This window comes from Topomyia yanbarensis, chromosome 3 (genome assembly GCF_030247195.1).
Source record: "Topomyia yanbarensis strain Yona2022 chromosome 3, ASM3024719v1, whole genome shotgun sequence".
NCBI lineage: Eukaryota > Metazoa > Arthropoda > Insecta > Diptera > Culicidae > Topomyia > Topomyia yanbarensis.
The window spans coordinates 176423496-176440552 of record NC_080672.1 but is presented as its reverse complement, the minus strand read 5'-3'; positions in this window follow the sequence as shown (position 1 = coordinate 176440552).

Here is a 17057-nt window from a genome sequence, read left to right as displayed (position 1 = left end):
ACAGACATAACACTATGAGGGAATTCCCTAAAAAACATCGATCCGACAATTTTCCCAGAACACTAGCTCCACCTTTTATTCACAGTCCCAATCACTTAATTACTGGTGGGTTACCCCTCAGGTTTGGGAACAATTTTTCACTAGTGGTCTATCCCCCATATGCTTGTTCATATGTCAGTGGCGCCATAATTTCAAATGTGGCCACAGTCCCAACTACAAATATATTTAAAATAACCGTTAAAGCGGGCGAAGCTTTGTTTTTGAGTGTTATGTCTGTTAGTCTGTGATTAAGTTTCAGGATCAACTTCAAGTTTGGATATCGACCGAATGACTTCGCGATTAATGAAGTGAACAATGTGAATTGAATTTCTCCGGGAGACACAACGAAAAAGGGATTTGCTTCTGGTCTTGGAAACAAATCACTTTTTCTTTTATTTTGCGTTGGGCGCCAATTGTTACGTATAGGTTTCGTAACGTTCTTATTGTGGTGGCGGGGCCACACTGTACTCACCAGCTATTAGGGTCGTTTCACGGTTGTCTCCTGGAGAAATTCACACTGGGCGGACTTTTCTTCCCACACTATGGTCACTGAGCGAATCGTAATATCAAGCGGAAACAAGTACCAAAAAGGACTACACTATAAACAAAATGGACGACACAGCTTGAATATTCAGAGCATACACTTTTTATTTATTAACACTTTTTTTATATCGGAGCCAAAAGGGCTATTGAAAACAGTCAAATTAGTTTTACTTGCGCTTTTATTTGATGAAATTCCCTTCTTGGTACAACGTTGCGGCCGTGATGACGTTGGTCGACTTGCTGCTGGCTGGATGCGGGGCGGGCTTCGATGGTGGTTCAGTAACAGACGGACGATGGCGACGGGGGACTTCAGATGAAGCAGCAACTCGGCCTATTCGTAGCGGAGGCCTGCGTTTCACTACGGGGCCCGGGAAGTGGTACAATGCGCACTTTTAAAACACGAGTGTCTAACACTAAGTCGAGTGGGATTTTTAGCTTTTACGGTCACTACCACCAAAACCCTACCGGTACTTAGGGAATGGTGTCTTCAACGGCGTTCTTTGACTTCGCCAAACACTGACCTTTTGTTGCACTCGCGACGTACTCGTACTTCTGTAGTACTATAAAAACCGGTAACCACACTTATCCCACTCGACTGGCCGAACAAAACTTAGCGTTCGTGTGGCGGTTCTGAACGGCGGGAAATTAGATCCTAAGGATCGACTGGCACAAATACCGAAAACTTTCAACGAAACGCGCGGTCACTTTGTGGTCGGTGACTATCGCTGCTGCGGGTCTTCACTCCTCCGGCCCGGTTAACTATTAGAGACCGCATTAAGATTTCGCGGTACATTTTATCATTGCCCTGTCCACTTTCCAACACATACCCTCCGCGCCCTCCTCGCATCCTGCCACCCCGTATTTGATGACGGTGATGATGCGATGACAGAATGATGATGGTTGACGTTTACAAACATGTTATCGTTTTGGTTGGTGTCACGAAATATGCTCAAATTTTAGTACAATGTATTGACATGCTAAACGTGCGGTACTTGTTTCCTAGATTTTTTTTTATAATGCACAAATATAACGAATATAATAACAAAATGAATAATAAATAAACAAGCAAAATAAATAACAAATATAAATAAATAAATAAATAAATAAGCACATAAATATATAAATAAATAAATAAGCACATAAATATATAAATAAATAAATAAGCACATAAATATATAAATAAATAAATAAATCTCTGAACAAATAAATAACGAAACCTACATTTGACACCAACCTGGGCTATTAAGCAGAACTTAAACGCGACTCAAACATGCAAGCACGGAGTAGTAACGGTTTGACGTTTAAATTCTACTTAGACATTTACGAACAATAATTTCAGAGTATAAACAAAGAACAGGCGTCGTCAAATACACGAGATAGACCGTACACTGTTATTTATTTATACGACAAAAAAATAACAATTTTTACAAATATATACAAGCTGGGCTCAGTGACCAAAGCGACGATATTGTGACCTAAGAAATCACAGGTCACAAATTCTAATAAAAATAAAGTTAGATCACGTTTAATTAAAGCGGAGCAAACTTACCTGTGAAATGACATTCCCGGTCCGGCTTTCCGCTCACTAACTCGACAATTAGGTACGCAGCAAATTCTCACCATGATTGAAATTTTTCTTCATTCACTAGTAGCGAAATATTCGTAAACACAAAGCATTTGACATATATTACCCCGGCGAAGCAAAAATATACGTAACCTATATTTTTTCAGAGTTGCCAGCGCTATGCTCCCTCTAGTATTTATGTTCTCTTTTTTATAACTACTAGAGGGAGCATAGCGCTGGCAACTCTGAAAAATATAGGTTACGTATATTTTTGCTTCGCCGGGATAATATATGTCAAATGCTTTGTGTTTACGAATATTTCGCTACGAGTGAATGAAGAAAAATTTCAATCATGGTGAGAATTTGCTGCGTACCTAATTGTCGAGTTAGTGAGCGGAAAGCCGGACCGGGAGTGTCATTTCACAGGTAAGTTTGCTCCGCTTTAATTAAACGTGATCTAACTTTATTTTTATTAGAATTCCAGTAGAGGATACACGAAGCGCAACATGGCTATCGGCTTTGCGAACAAACGGAGTGAACGTGCATTCTTTCGCCCCGAAATCAACGATATGCTCGCTGCATTTCCGCAACAGTGACTTTTTGCTTACGGGGAGAGGAAAATGTTTTCGTTCAGCTGCTATTTTTCGTATGTACAAAATTCCGGTAGATACGGGGTATGTATTTCACAAACAATTAGTTGTTTTTGTCACAATGTAATTATATTCATTTCAGCAAACATAAGGGTAATGGAAAAGTCGCTGCTTGTTCCGAAAATCATCCGGATATATTGAACAAGCCCACTCAGTTTTGTACTGCGTTGGCTGATGTCACAAATCACCAACATACCGATTCCACATCAAACAAATACCCTGTTAGAGCTTTACAATCAAATGATGCACCGAGAATAGATTCATCTTTCTTCGAAGAACATCATTCAATTACAGATGTTGCGGATAACCAACAGGAAAAAAATGCGTGTGCACTACAATAAGTAATGCCATCTGAATTCGCTACATTTTAATTTGTTTATTTTAGTTTACACGACATCTTCGAGCCTAGTTTATGCATACCCAGAGAAGCAAGCGATAAAATGAAACCAGCTATTCCCAAGCCACTGCTCATTCGGTATCCTGGCGATGTTAGTATGGAAAACTTGCGAAATCCTGTTTTTTCACAAATTTCATATTCGCTAACTTATCGGAAATTAATTGAAACGAGAAAATCGAAAGAATCTTTAAAACAGCAGAACCAACGTCTCAAAAACAAAATCGAAAAACTAGATGCCGATTTGAAGGCCGCACAGCAACAGCTTTCTGAAGCCAAATCTAGTTCTCAATCACTGCAGGTAAGCTCTTCATAATGATGCTGTTTTTTTCTTTTTATTATCAGTTCAAATTTTAGGCAATTAAACAACATAAGCCAAACGTTGTGTACAGGTTGGCAACGAATATCAAGGATGGATTACAATATAGCAAGGAGATCAGATCTTTTGCAATGGGCATGAGTTTTCATTCAACGGCCGCCCAGTAAAGTTCAGCCGAAAATGAACTGGAATTCTGGCTGGTTCCAGTTCGTCCACGGGCTCCAGTGACACAACCGATTCTAACTGGAATCGGTTGTCACTGGAGCCGGAATGCAAACTGGAACCAGCCAGAATTCCGGTTCATTTCCGGCTAAACTTTACTGGGCGCCTATGAATACGCCAGAGAGTACCTCAGTGGTGGAACTGATCTACCACATAAGAAAACTATTGCTAAATGGCATAATATTGTAGATTGCGGTCCCGGAATTTCAGCAGCTGCTTTAAAGTTAGTGGAAATTAGGGTGAAAGCGGCAGAGATCAAACAAAGAAAGCTTTATGCAAATTTGGTGATGGATGAAATGTCCATCAGAAAACAACTATTTACCGAAAATGATGGAACGGTTAGTGGATTCACTGACGTGGGATTTAATACCGGGGAAACGCGGGAGCTTGCCTCCGAAGCTTTAATGTTCCTAGTGACTGGTATCAATGAACACTTCAAAATCCCAGTGTCACATCATTTTTCTGCTGGTCTGTCAGCTGAAAAGAAAAAAGTCGTAACTCAAGTCTTAATGGCTCTTTACGAACACAACCTCAACGTCCCTTCAATAACGTTTGATGGCATAAAAGTAAACCTATCATGCATGGCTATGTTTGGAGCTGTTCTCAAAGAGCATAATATGCGTACAACTTTTCAACATCCAAGTGATGTCGGCATAGTATGCATTATAATGGATGCAGTTCACATGCTGAAACTTGTACGAAACACATTTGCTGCAAAAGGAGAGTTGCGAGATGACAGAGGACGCCTGATAAAATTCTAATATCTGATAATGCTAGAGCAATACCAGCAACAAAAGGGACTGCGTTTGGCAAACAAACTAAGTAAGTTACATATTGAGTTCAAGAAAAATAAAATGAAGTCGAAGTTGGCCATACAAATGTTCAGCAATAGTGTCGCCGATGCCATTGATCTATTAAGAAAGCAACACGTAGAGCAGTTTCAAGGGTCAAGTGCAACAACAGACTTCCTTCGTACATTTAACAACCTATTCGATATAATGAACTCAAAATCGAAGTTTGGCAAAGAATTCAGGCGACCTTACTGCGAACAATCCCATCCAGAGTTCTACCAGTATTTGCAATATTGTTAGAAGTACATCGCTCAATTGTCCTTTAATGATAATGGCACTGATAAATACTTACTAGATTCTATTAATCATACAGGCTTCCTTGGCTTTATGGTCAATATAGAATCGCTGAATGTTCTATATTTTGAATACGTGTACCCAGCAAGGGGTCCCCTCGAGTACCTCCTAACGTACAAGCTATTGCAAGATCACATAGAGCAAACATTCGCTCTTATTCGTTCCAAAGGAGGATTTAATGACAACCCGTCGACCAAGCAGTTCTCGTATGCGTTTAGAGCCCTTTTAATAAATCGACAGACACAGATTTCGAAAGGTATGAACAGCCTTCCACAGGATGAAACGGAGTTCGCTATTTTTTTAGTACCTAGTACGATGAAAACTCAACCCGCAGCAGACAATAACATTGATGCGATTGAAGATTGGCTTATTGATGAGCTTAACCTTGAAGAGTTAGATGCAATAGATGTGGACATTGTTGGATATATTGCCGGCTATGTTGAACGAAAACTGTACAAATCATTGAAGTGTGAGGAATGTCTGACAGGAATAAGCACGGACGATTTAGATGTTTCTAATCTTATAGAGATTAAACGGCGAGGTTTCGGAGGACTAAATTCTCCACAGAGAGATATAGCGTTAACGTGTAAAATTTCAGAACAGATGATACGAGCAGAAAGGTTGAATATTGAGAAGGGTATTGTGCAGCCGACAAGCTTGCAGCACCAGATAGTTTCATTAACATATGATCGAAAGCCGGACATTTTTGGTAGCTTGGATGACCATGTAACAATGTGTCCACTCTTCGAAAATCATAAAGTTCTGTTGGTTAATAGTTCGGTTTTATTTGACTATTCGAAGTCATCATATTTGTAAACAATATTCAGAAAATTTAAAAAAAGAAAAAGATAGACAATTTGCCAAAAAAATGGTGATCTTTGCTGGTCAATAATTTTTATTCTCTAATAAAAAAACGCTTTTAATCCACCTAACAGTGTGATGAGACATTTCTTATAACTCTTATCACTCTCTTCAAATATTATATCGTTTGAGAACATTTAGAACTTGATGCTTCGCGATGTTTTTGATAACACATACTACATGGGATAGCGGCAGGACTCAGAGAATCGCTCAAATCAGCATAGGACAACATCAGTGCTAGAAATCTTAAACCAAATCAATGGGAAAGTGAAAAAATGGCCCATAAAATAGACATACCAACGAATTATTGTTAATGCTGTGTTAATAAAATATCTAAATTGTGGTGGGAAAACTGAATTTTCCTAAAGGGGTTATATATTGTACTGAGCCAAAAAAATCGAAATTTTTTTTGAATCGATTTGAAGTTTATACTTTACTCAAATTTCCAATGCGACTGAGAACTAAGAAATCAACGCTTTTTCTTGAAAAGGGCGATACTAGCAGTGATACCATTCAAAGAAAATCAACAGTGAATATTTCCAGACTTTCCAGACTTGGTTTTATTTCCTATTTAAGAATTTTTGTGTTTTTACATCCTAGATTGCATGATTCAGTGATCGAAACCCAAAGTTTCATAAAGTATTTGAAATTATTAAATTAAAATTTGTTTTTAGTATTGAAATTGACAAAATGATAGTATCGCCCTTTTGGCGATTGTTTACTTTTTCGGTCCCACCTATCAGCATTGAAGTATCGCCCTTACGGTTTTTTACAATAACTACCGTTCTACACCACCGATTTCGTCCGTATTTTTTCAATAGCGATCATTGTTACTATTTACAGCTGGTATCAGCTTGATAATCCTAAAAAAATACGAAAATAACAGTTTCGCCTCTAAACTGCTAGCAAAAAAATTAAAGGGTTGTGTACAGGACACGACCGCGGTGACATTAAAAATATAGCTTTTTTATCTATCACACATATCGACACACGTTCTTGTTCACTCGCCTGTTTTCATATGTTACAATTTGCTATATACCCTCCCCATTAAAACATAATTTATTGAAGGTCTTTTAACGGTAATCTATTAATTAATCAAGTATCTCACTAGGTGATTGGCATTATTTGGCTGATCCATCTAGTAAAAATAGGCTGGTCTGTCCAGAAAATATATTCAAAAGAAAAGTTCCATATTGAGAGCTGTGATGAGGAAACCCACGCCCGCCAACGGAAATATACAGATTCTCCATAAAATATGAAATTTCATTTTCCATTTAAATTTTCAATAATGTACTAATGAACTTAAGTAAACAATCTTAAGTGTAAGTATTTCTTGATCGATTAGTGGTGGAAAAATGAAATTATTTGATAAATTACATTGTTATGCAACGTTCGCACTACCAGTTAAAGCGGGTTTTTATGCTATCTTGGTGACATTTTTCTTGTTGCTAATTATTAAAACGTGTTATAACTCTGTAGTGTAAACATTGTATTATTAAATCAATTCTGCAGCGTTTTATGTTATATAGGTGTTTTATGTGGTAATAGGACTGACATAATTATATCTTCAGTACAGCGGTTTGTTTCATAATTTAAAACAGATTTATTTTAAAATTTAAATTAGTATACCCAACCGTATTTGTTGTATACCTTAAAACGCAATTAGAACTGTATTTTAAATACATAGGGTAGGACAGATATTCTGACTGGTTAAACTGGGAAAACAATTTTAAGTCCAGTAACGCTTAAGACATGGCTTGAATTTGAATCGAAAAAGAACACCCGCTTCAACTGCTGCTGGGACGGTAAGTTCTGTTTTAAAATTTTCCGTTGTGTGCAGTACGAAACAAAAGTGTTTGAAATTAGAAAACAAAAAGTTCTGCTGGGAATGTGATTGTTTCCGATGCAATTACACTCAGATTTTACACGCAGGGGATACAGGCCGTGTAAATGAAAACCGCGTAAATTTAAAAAAACGCGTTAATGAAAACCGCGTAAATTTCAAAATCCGCGTAAAAAACCTGAGTGTACTCTCCTATATAAAATATTACGCTGCTGAACAGTGCAATAACTACAGAAGCACGTTGTCAGATGCCTTACTGATAAAAAACATATAACCGAAATATGAAACATGAAAACCAATTGGCTCTTTACCCTACGCAGCTACAAAGCGCCGTAAACATGGATTAACAAGTTACAACGCACACGCATGCATAAAAATAAATATATTTTTTTCAAACGAAACACTCTTAAGCAGCACACACCGTATTGAATTAAATCCAAACCACCTCGCCCACCCACTTTGCAAATCATTCTGTGACACCATGCTGGTACCCGACAAATCCGCACACGGCCACCGCTGCCGAAAATGCATAGCGTCTACCGCTTATTGTAGTGCCCAGACGCTGCAGCCATGATCTTACCCGTTCGACATAAGAACAAAAACTGATTCAAACGGGTACGCGTCACCTCTATTTATAAACTAACCGTATATGGTTTAGTCACTTAGGTGCGAGTGTGTGCAAATGCTAACGTTACCGAAAATCGATAGCGCTTATTGCATCGCCCGGAGACGACGTTGCTCGTGTGGGATAAGAGCAACAACTGATTTAAACGGACATGCGTTGCTTCTATTTATGACTTTTCGTGTTTCATTGAGCAACTAAGCTGCCCTCTTTTGACGGCTGTGTCTGAGAAATCTGCCTCACGAATGGTATTTTTCCCGTTTTTCGTGAACTTTTTAATTTTACCAATTTCCAAAAGTCTACTTTTATTGGGGAGATATTAAATTATTACCAATATTTAAGTTAGGTGTTTCTGAATCGGTTGGTGTATGAATGATTAAAATCCATCTAGTAATATCGGAGTTATAAGCGTGCAAACCTTACATAGTTTCGTTACATGGGAGATAGTTTAGATTTTAGAATGACACCTAGCCCCAGATAGTGGAGTAAGACATTTTTAATGTCAAAAAGTATTGCCCTGTTTGTTTGCATGGAGCGTGGAGGGCGAAGCTTTGAATAAACAAACAAAAATACAGTTTCGCCCGTTGTATTTTTTGCTTTAGTTTAAGAAAGCAATATCGTAGAATCCAAATTTTTAGGTTAATTTGTTGCGTTTCAAAGCCCTCATTCGCATGTATTAAAAAAGCCATATGTTTACATTTGTAAGTATCGCCCTTTTCACAAAAAAGCGTTGAAATGAAATCGCAGCTCCTGATATCACGCTATCTCTGAAGTGCATGCGTGTATAGTTTCAAATTTTACTTCGACATCGACTTTTTTCTAAAGGTGACTTCCCAGTAGTATCCTTGATTTGAATTATTATCGCTAATCCTAATGTCAAAGAACAAATAAAAACCTCTCGAAAACGAACCGTTTGGGAAAATCATCATCATTACTGGAATTTTCATTTTCACGAAACTTTTTGATAACCTTCCGTCACCTGCGTTAATGCACTGGGTGCACAGTGCTCTGAAAATCGGCAGCGCGGCGAGTTAAATCTGTAAAGAATACTAAAAATTAATTTCCATTCCATAATTTTCTGTTCAGCAATTCGAGAGATCGTGCTCACCGCAAGGTCACTATTTATCAAAAATACAGTTAAATAAAAAATTAAACTATTAAAAAATTTCAAATAGTTTATAATTTTCACAAACTTATTAGGAAAAATGTATTAATAAGCTTTCGTAATATTGTGTAGGAAAAAAGCTGAAAATTTCAGTATTTTCTCTATCTGCAACATATAAACCCTCAAGTACACCAATTAATTGGTATACGAATTGGAATAGGTTCGCCAAATTTTGGAAGAAGTCTATAAAATAACCCCTTGAAAGCTACCTAAAAATTGTTATAGTTCGATGCAATAAAAAAATCCCCAAAAATGAAATGTATCTATTAATGTGAAACACAGTGAATAATACATACAATAAAGACCCATTTTTATCAATCTCATGGCGTATTTTAGGCTGACAAAATGGGGACATTGACTAAATCGGGCATTTTTTTTTTCTTTATAATAAACTGAAGCTGTTCAAATATTCTTCCCGTCCCTTGATGTAGTTTGATAACTATTTCTGATTATGATAAACTTTTTAATTTTGGATATTTCCATCTTCATGATAAGGAAAACGTGCTCAAGAAAGGATTTACTCGAATTCAGTCTTGTTCGTCTGCTAGAGTCCATCAAACATATGTTCATATTTGGCTGATAAAATCGGTGTTTCAATGTATTATAATAGATATTCAGCATTCGAAGAAGATTCTTGTGAACGAGTGTAGAATGACTTTGTTTCTACTTACTTGAAGTCAGCGGCGTAGCCAGAAAATCGGTTTGGTGGGGGTTTGGTGAAAATCGATCATACTGTCCAAACGGCATAATTCCGAAACCGTAATTTTTGAAGTTTTAAAATTATACCGAAATATTTTTTCAGAAAATAGTACAGGGTTCGTGTCTTTAGCGAATTTGTTGAGACTTTATTGTAGTCATTAATATTAACCTGAGAAAATTCACCATAAATACTTCTTGGACGATATACCGTCAAAATTATTTTATCAAATGATGCGCTGTTTAACGTTTGTAAAACTCATCGAAGATACTAAACCTCCGAAATTGGCGGTTTCAAAATGATGCTATCTTGACCTTAAATTACTGTTTTTAAACATTTGACCTATTGTATCGATTTTGTTGGCTATTTTCGGCAAATTTGAGACTAAGAGAAACGAAAGCAATGAAATTGAAAGACGGATAGGTATTCTAGAGCGAATCAGTTATAAACTTAGAACGGAAAACTAGAACTAGGCAGGCTCATATGGGCATGATCGAAAGGAAATGTGAAGAATTTTTTGCCTTCTGCAGAGTAGGAGTTGGGCGTTTCACCCAAGTCTACCGCATGGTCTATGGTAGAACATAACTCATCATCATCATCCTACCATAGATCATGCGGTAGACTTGGGTGAAACGCCCAACTCCTACTCTGCAGAAGGCAAAAAAATTCTTCACATTTCCTTTCGATCATGCCCATATGAGCCTGCCTAGTTCTAGTTTTCCGTTCTAAGTTTATAACTGATTCGCTCTAGAATACCTATCCGTCTTTCAATTTCATTGCTTTCGTTTCTCTTAGTCTCAAATTTGCCGAAAATAGCCAACAAAATCGATACAGTAGAACCTTGCGGCAATTAAAACATAGTAACACATTTGACCTATACATATAATTGGTCATATAACAAAAATTAAATGCTCATCAAAATCGATCAGGAACTGCTGGAGTCGAATGGAAATCGTCATTTTTCATAAATTTCTCTCTACATTCGGAAAGTGTTATCCTCGTTATTAATCATATTACGTTTTCGTCTCAACTCGACGTATTCCCAAAATAAAAACCTGTTTTAATCCACCTAGTGGTGCAATTGTGCTTGTCTCATTTGTCCAGACTACGATTCCATGGCTGGTTATGTTCAATACAATGGTGGAAATGAATATTACATGTTCAGTACGATTTGCACATACATACAATGGATCGACAGCCACGATCTTGAGATACTATGTGATACTGAAACATCGCTTGAAAGCAGCGGCGGGTCATGGAGAAAGATCCGGGAGGTCCAAGTCCTGCCGAAATTTTTCAACTTGTTAAGAAATTTTAAACTAGTTTTAATTTTAAAGTAGCAACCCCTCACTGCATACCCCCTTCGGGCCGGTATGATTGAAGATTTTTAGAATGATTGCATAACCTTTCTATATGAGAAAGGCAAAAATGTACCAAAGTCTAAAAAAGTCAATTTTTGTCAAACATCTCAATGTTTCATGCATTTTAAAGTCATTTGGCATCAAGAATACAAATTTGATTTTGAAAATTTTTCATTTCAGTTTATATGGGAATTTTCTGCGTGATTGCACTCTTCAACTCGTAACCCCGGAACCGGAAGTCCAATCAATAAAAAATTCAATAGCAGCGGAGGGGAAGGTTGTACCTTTCATTTGAGACTAACTTTGTGCAAATCGGTCCAGCCATCTCTGAGAAACAGAGGTAACATTTTTTTACACATACACACATACATACACAGACATTTTCCGATCTCGACGAACTCAGTCGATTGGCATATGTAGGGTTACCAACCGTCCTTATTTTAAAGGACATGTCCTTATTTTCGAGGTTTTTGGAAAGCGTCCTTATTTTACTTCAAATGTCCTTAATTTTAGTCTCAAACCTTGGCATATACAGGGTGGTTAAACATGAAGTTTTTAACAGGGCATTTTCTAGTAGGTAACGGGTACTAACTGCAAACTGTCATGCTATTGTAGTTTAGTATTGTTTGCAGAGCTTTCACCATTCATTCAAATTCAATCCGAACGAACCATAATACAGTTCAGTAAAACGCTTGCCTTCACCCCAACCGAATGAATTGCCGCTATGGATACCGAAGCAACAACACGAGGAAACAGAAACAGGAACGAATATATCCACACACGCTTGCATAAGCACGCATCATTATAATGATGAACAGTTGTGAGTATCATTGAGAGAGAGGATATCAGTATTCTCTTCTCTCTTGAATAGTGGTTCCTCTTTGCTTGGTTGATTATTTAGTGAAATTGGTTCAGGAACATACAAGCTGTTGAACCATTCAGATTCATTGTGTAATTCTGAATCTGTATATAAAATTCTTCTGGCCATATTAGCGGTTTTCAGCGTCTTTCGCTACGTCAGTTAAGAACATATGGCTTGTGGAGCGGACATTAGGCAACAGGTACCGCTTATTGGATTCTGCTGAGGTTTGACGGGGAAAAAATTGAACTTGTGTTCACGATGCATTATAAATTTAGGGAAATCGTGGATATTCAAACATCGATATGCATTTATCAGTTTCACATATAGGTTCATTTTTTCTAACATTATATCTCTAGCTTACGAATATTTGGAATTTTATAATCGTCAACCAAAACGAAGTGTTTATAAGCTTGGTTATAAGTTATTCGCATTTAACAAGGACAATATATGTTTCAAACTATGATGTACTACATTTTTTTTCCTAAATGTTGTACAGACAGGTTAAATGTTAACCCTTAAAGGCCCTTAAACAATTTTTTTCAAATTTTCTGAAAATTATCTCACAGCTTTAATACGTTACTATGATAATTTTGAGATGGTTTTCGCAATGTTGTTTTAAAACAACATTGCGCATTTAAGGGTTAACAAACATAATATTAACCACAAATTCGATAAGCAAGATTTATGACTCCTGATTAAATTGGATACCTACTAACGGAGTGTTTAAAATGTACGGCATATTGTGGAATATTTAATAATCAAAAAAATACTTCGAGCTTCGTCTAAAGCTGAGCAGGAATAGCAAAATTACACATGCCTTTTAATCTTTGAGAAGAAATTAGTATCCCGCTTTAATGCTTTAGTGATCTGAACAGATTAGTTCGCTGCAATTATTCCGAGCTTGGCGAATAAAGTTTTATTCGGAATATCCTCCAAATGAGTCTTGACAGTTGATTTTAATGCCTTTATTCTAAGTTACCCGAGATTTTTATTGTAACCAGGCAACCAAAAATGTTTTCAAATTTTGCTTAAATGGAAAAAAATCACACTATATTTTTTCCTATTCCATCAACATTACTATCCTATCATTCAAAATTTGTCAACTGGTTAATAAAAACTTGACACAATTTAACAAATTGCATTCATTGACATTAAAATCAAACATGATTTACGAAATTCATAGTCATAATAAATTAAAATTAAATTTAAAACATTTTTGATGGTCGTATATGTCAGGAGCAGAACACGTAAATTTTTACGATTTTTCTAGTTCTGTGTAATACTAAAAAACCCCTGAGTTGAACTTGAACAACGACTGGCTTATGAATATTTAAAAGTATATTGTATTCCATAAGACAAATTGTTTTTGGTTTAATAATTGAATGTCTTCCAAACCTCGTTGAAATGTAATATGCAAAAGTATTCTGCGTATTAATGATTTTTTTCAGAATTGATAATTTACTTTTTCAAAAGTTACAAAAGTTTTTCTGTGATCGTTTTTTCTGGTCTAGTCTACCCACCGCGGGAGCCTTGACCAAGGCTTGGGGCGCTTGACCAGGACAAGTTTAAAATATCAGAACAAAAAACAATGGCATATAGCATGCTTTTATCTTTTCTTCGCATATTGTTGAGGTTCTTAGTACTAGTTAAAGATATAAAACGATTGTATTTCATGAGCTTTGATTTTTTTTAATGCATTGCTTTTTTGGATTAACTGTACTGATTACATTGCAGGTTCACGTGTCAGAAAATCAGCCATAAAAATCATTAGTATATCTATCTGTGGTGTCCTTGAACGATTGATTGAAAAAAAATTCTCTTCTTTTTGGAAGCGGGAACGATTTTTCCAAAAAAAAAACATTTTCACCTGAAAAAAATATTAACAAATCCATAACATTAACAGGAAAATTTTGACGAAAAAATGGAATCGTTCAAGGACACGGCAGTTAAATCACGAACAAGCAAAAATAATGTTTTGAAATCCGTTGCAAACTCTTTCGGCACTCGTAGTCACCGCAAATATCGTGATAATCGCGTTTAAAGTTTCAAATATAAGCGTAAGGGAGCAAGATGAAAAACGAAATGAAGAAGATGAAAAATGAGCTGATGGGATCGAAACAAATATAAAAATATAAAAAAAAAATAAGTACCAAATGGAACACGTTATTAATAATTGTTGAATTTCGTGCTTGGTAAAGTCTCCCCATGTTCCCTTAACCCTATTTGTATTTTCACAATTCGACAGATTCAATAGGTTGAAGACAAAACTAAAAAAAATATTGCATATGAAAAGCGCACAGAACATGCACCTATCTCGAATAAAAATAATAAAAGACAAACGCATTCTCGTTATGAGCGCTGTTCTCCGGGGCAGCTGGGCGGCATCATTTTTCGTACCTACATTCGCACCCAGCAAGCAAAGAGAATCTGGGTGCCTATGTACAGCTTGCTATGGAGAACGAATGATGCATAGCAGTTGATATCTCTTCGAATGGGAGAGAGAATGAGCAACGGGTACTATTACGCTATGCTCATATACCTACACTATAGAACAGCAATGATTCACCAGCCTCGGTGGTGGTGAACCAAAGCCGTCAACTCCGCAGCTCAGTGGTGAATGGTTCCATAGGGTGTATGTTCGTGAAGCGAAGAACAAATGAAGAGTGTTCGTTCTTTTTCAGCTGATTCGTTTTCCAAGCTCTGATTGTTTGCCATTTCATAATGGAACGACTTACACTGGCTCACCATCTTCAAATTATTCAACTATATTACGAAAATCAGCGATCTGTGCGAAATGTGTTTAATGCACTCCGACCGTAATATGGTCGACATAATCGGCCAACTGATTCAACTATTCGCCATACAACCAAAAAGTAAGCGTTGTAGTTCTCGTTATTGGATGATTAGCGAACAAATCGACCACATCCAGCACGCAGTGAAGAAAACATAGCGGCGGTGACATCCCCAAGCATTGGAAATCAACATTACTCGTGTAATTAGCCAGATACCACTTGAAATGCTCGAATCTGTCATCAAAAATTGGACCAGTTGAATGGACTACCTAAAGCGCCAACATGATCAACATTTAAAAGAAATTGTTTTCAAACAATTACTGGCAAAAAATGTTCTTTCGATTGACAAATAAACAATTCGCGATTCACTCCATTTTTCAATTTTTTCACAGCAATAAAAAAAATATCATGACGAATCACCCTGAATTAAATTATTCAGATCAACTTTATTCCAAGAGAATTAATTTCAATTCCTTTCAGCGATTTTTTTTGTTAATGCATACTCTCTGCGACTCATGGCAACCAAAATTTGTTTTACTCAGAAGTAACCAAAATTTGTTGGATAGCTCAATATGAGGTTTGGCCAAAGTGGTATCTTCGTTCGGTATTGGTACTACACCATTCTAATTTGTCTCGATTGAGATTCAACGTTCCAATTCAACCGTTGGAAAATGAGACAGAATTTTTTTTAGAATTCTAGCTCAAGTGACATAACTGGCATAACATTTGGCAGGGATGTCCTTAATTTGCTCTCAGTCCATTTGGTAACCCTAGCATATGACACGGTCCTCCGGGTCGGGATTAGATTGACGAATTTTAGAGTGAATGAGAAAGACAAAAACATTTTTAGCAATTATTGAAAGTTATGCATTTTTTTGGTGAGCAGTTCTATGTTTCATAGACATTAAATCAATTTTAACTTCGCTTCCTATTAAATAAAGACCTTTATTACAGTGCATCTCTGCAAAAGCGAGCTCAATTTGAAAAGAAATCTGAGGATTATGATTGATTACAGAACTCTGGAATTTTCTATTGGAATGTTTTCAGACAGGAATTTGATATTGATGCTATTAGACAACTGTGAAATCAAGACCAATAGATCAGTTACATATCAGGAGGACCCCATTCCGACAATTAATCAAAAGTCCTCATGATGTCTACAACAACAGGTTATCAAACTACGGATCAGATAATTGTTATTGTAATATTGAATTAAATCAGTCTGCATCAATAAATTTTCAACTTCAATTCAATATTTTTTTGAGTGTGGTGGGGGGGGGGGGGGGTTGTATGGTGTTAAACCCCAAAACCTTCTCTTGGCTACGCCGTTGCTTGGAGTTATTTATTTCGCTTTTCATTTTCCGATATGTTTCAGATCGATCCGATGGTTATAAGTTAGAAAAATTGCAGTCAGAAGGTTCGCACAAATGAACATTTTTGTACTGATAAGTTATCAAGTTCCTTCCAGACAACTTGGAAGTGTTCGGTGATTATTTCTAGCGGTTGTAGATAGAAAAATGAAATACAAAATCCGTTTTATCGAAATAATGTTTAGCTTATTTCAATGGATTATTACTATATTGAACAATAAATAGGCGACAAAGAGTAATCCACAAACAACAAGCCATAACTTTTAAAGTATTCAAAATAGATATTTGAAGTCTTCAGTACAGTTATTCGCAAAAGTAAGAGCTACAAATTTGCTGAAGGCATCATTTCGATATAATCACTTCCAAGAAAATTTGTGAAAATATCTCACTCATAGGGGGATTAATCAGCAAAAGCACAATACCAAAAGAAAGAGCATATTGCCTCCATTATATTCTCCCAAGATACTATTGACCTAAAATAAGCCGTTTTGGCGTTAATAATAGATTACATGTTTTTGGTCATATTTCTGGCAATGGGAAATGATAAAAATCTTTCGTCCACATTTAATGTTTAATATCTCTTTCGATAATAGTCCGATTTCAACAAT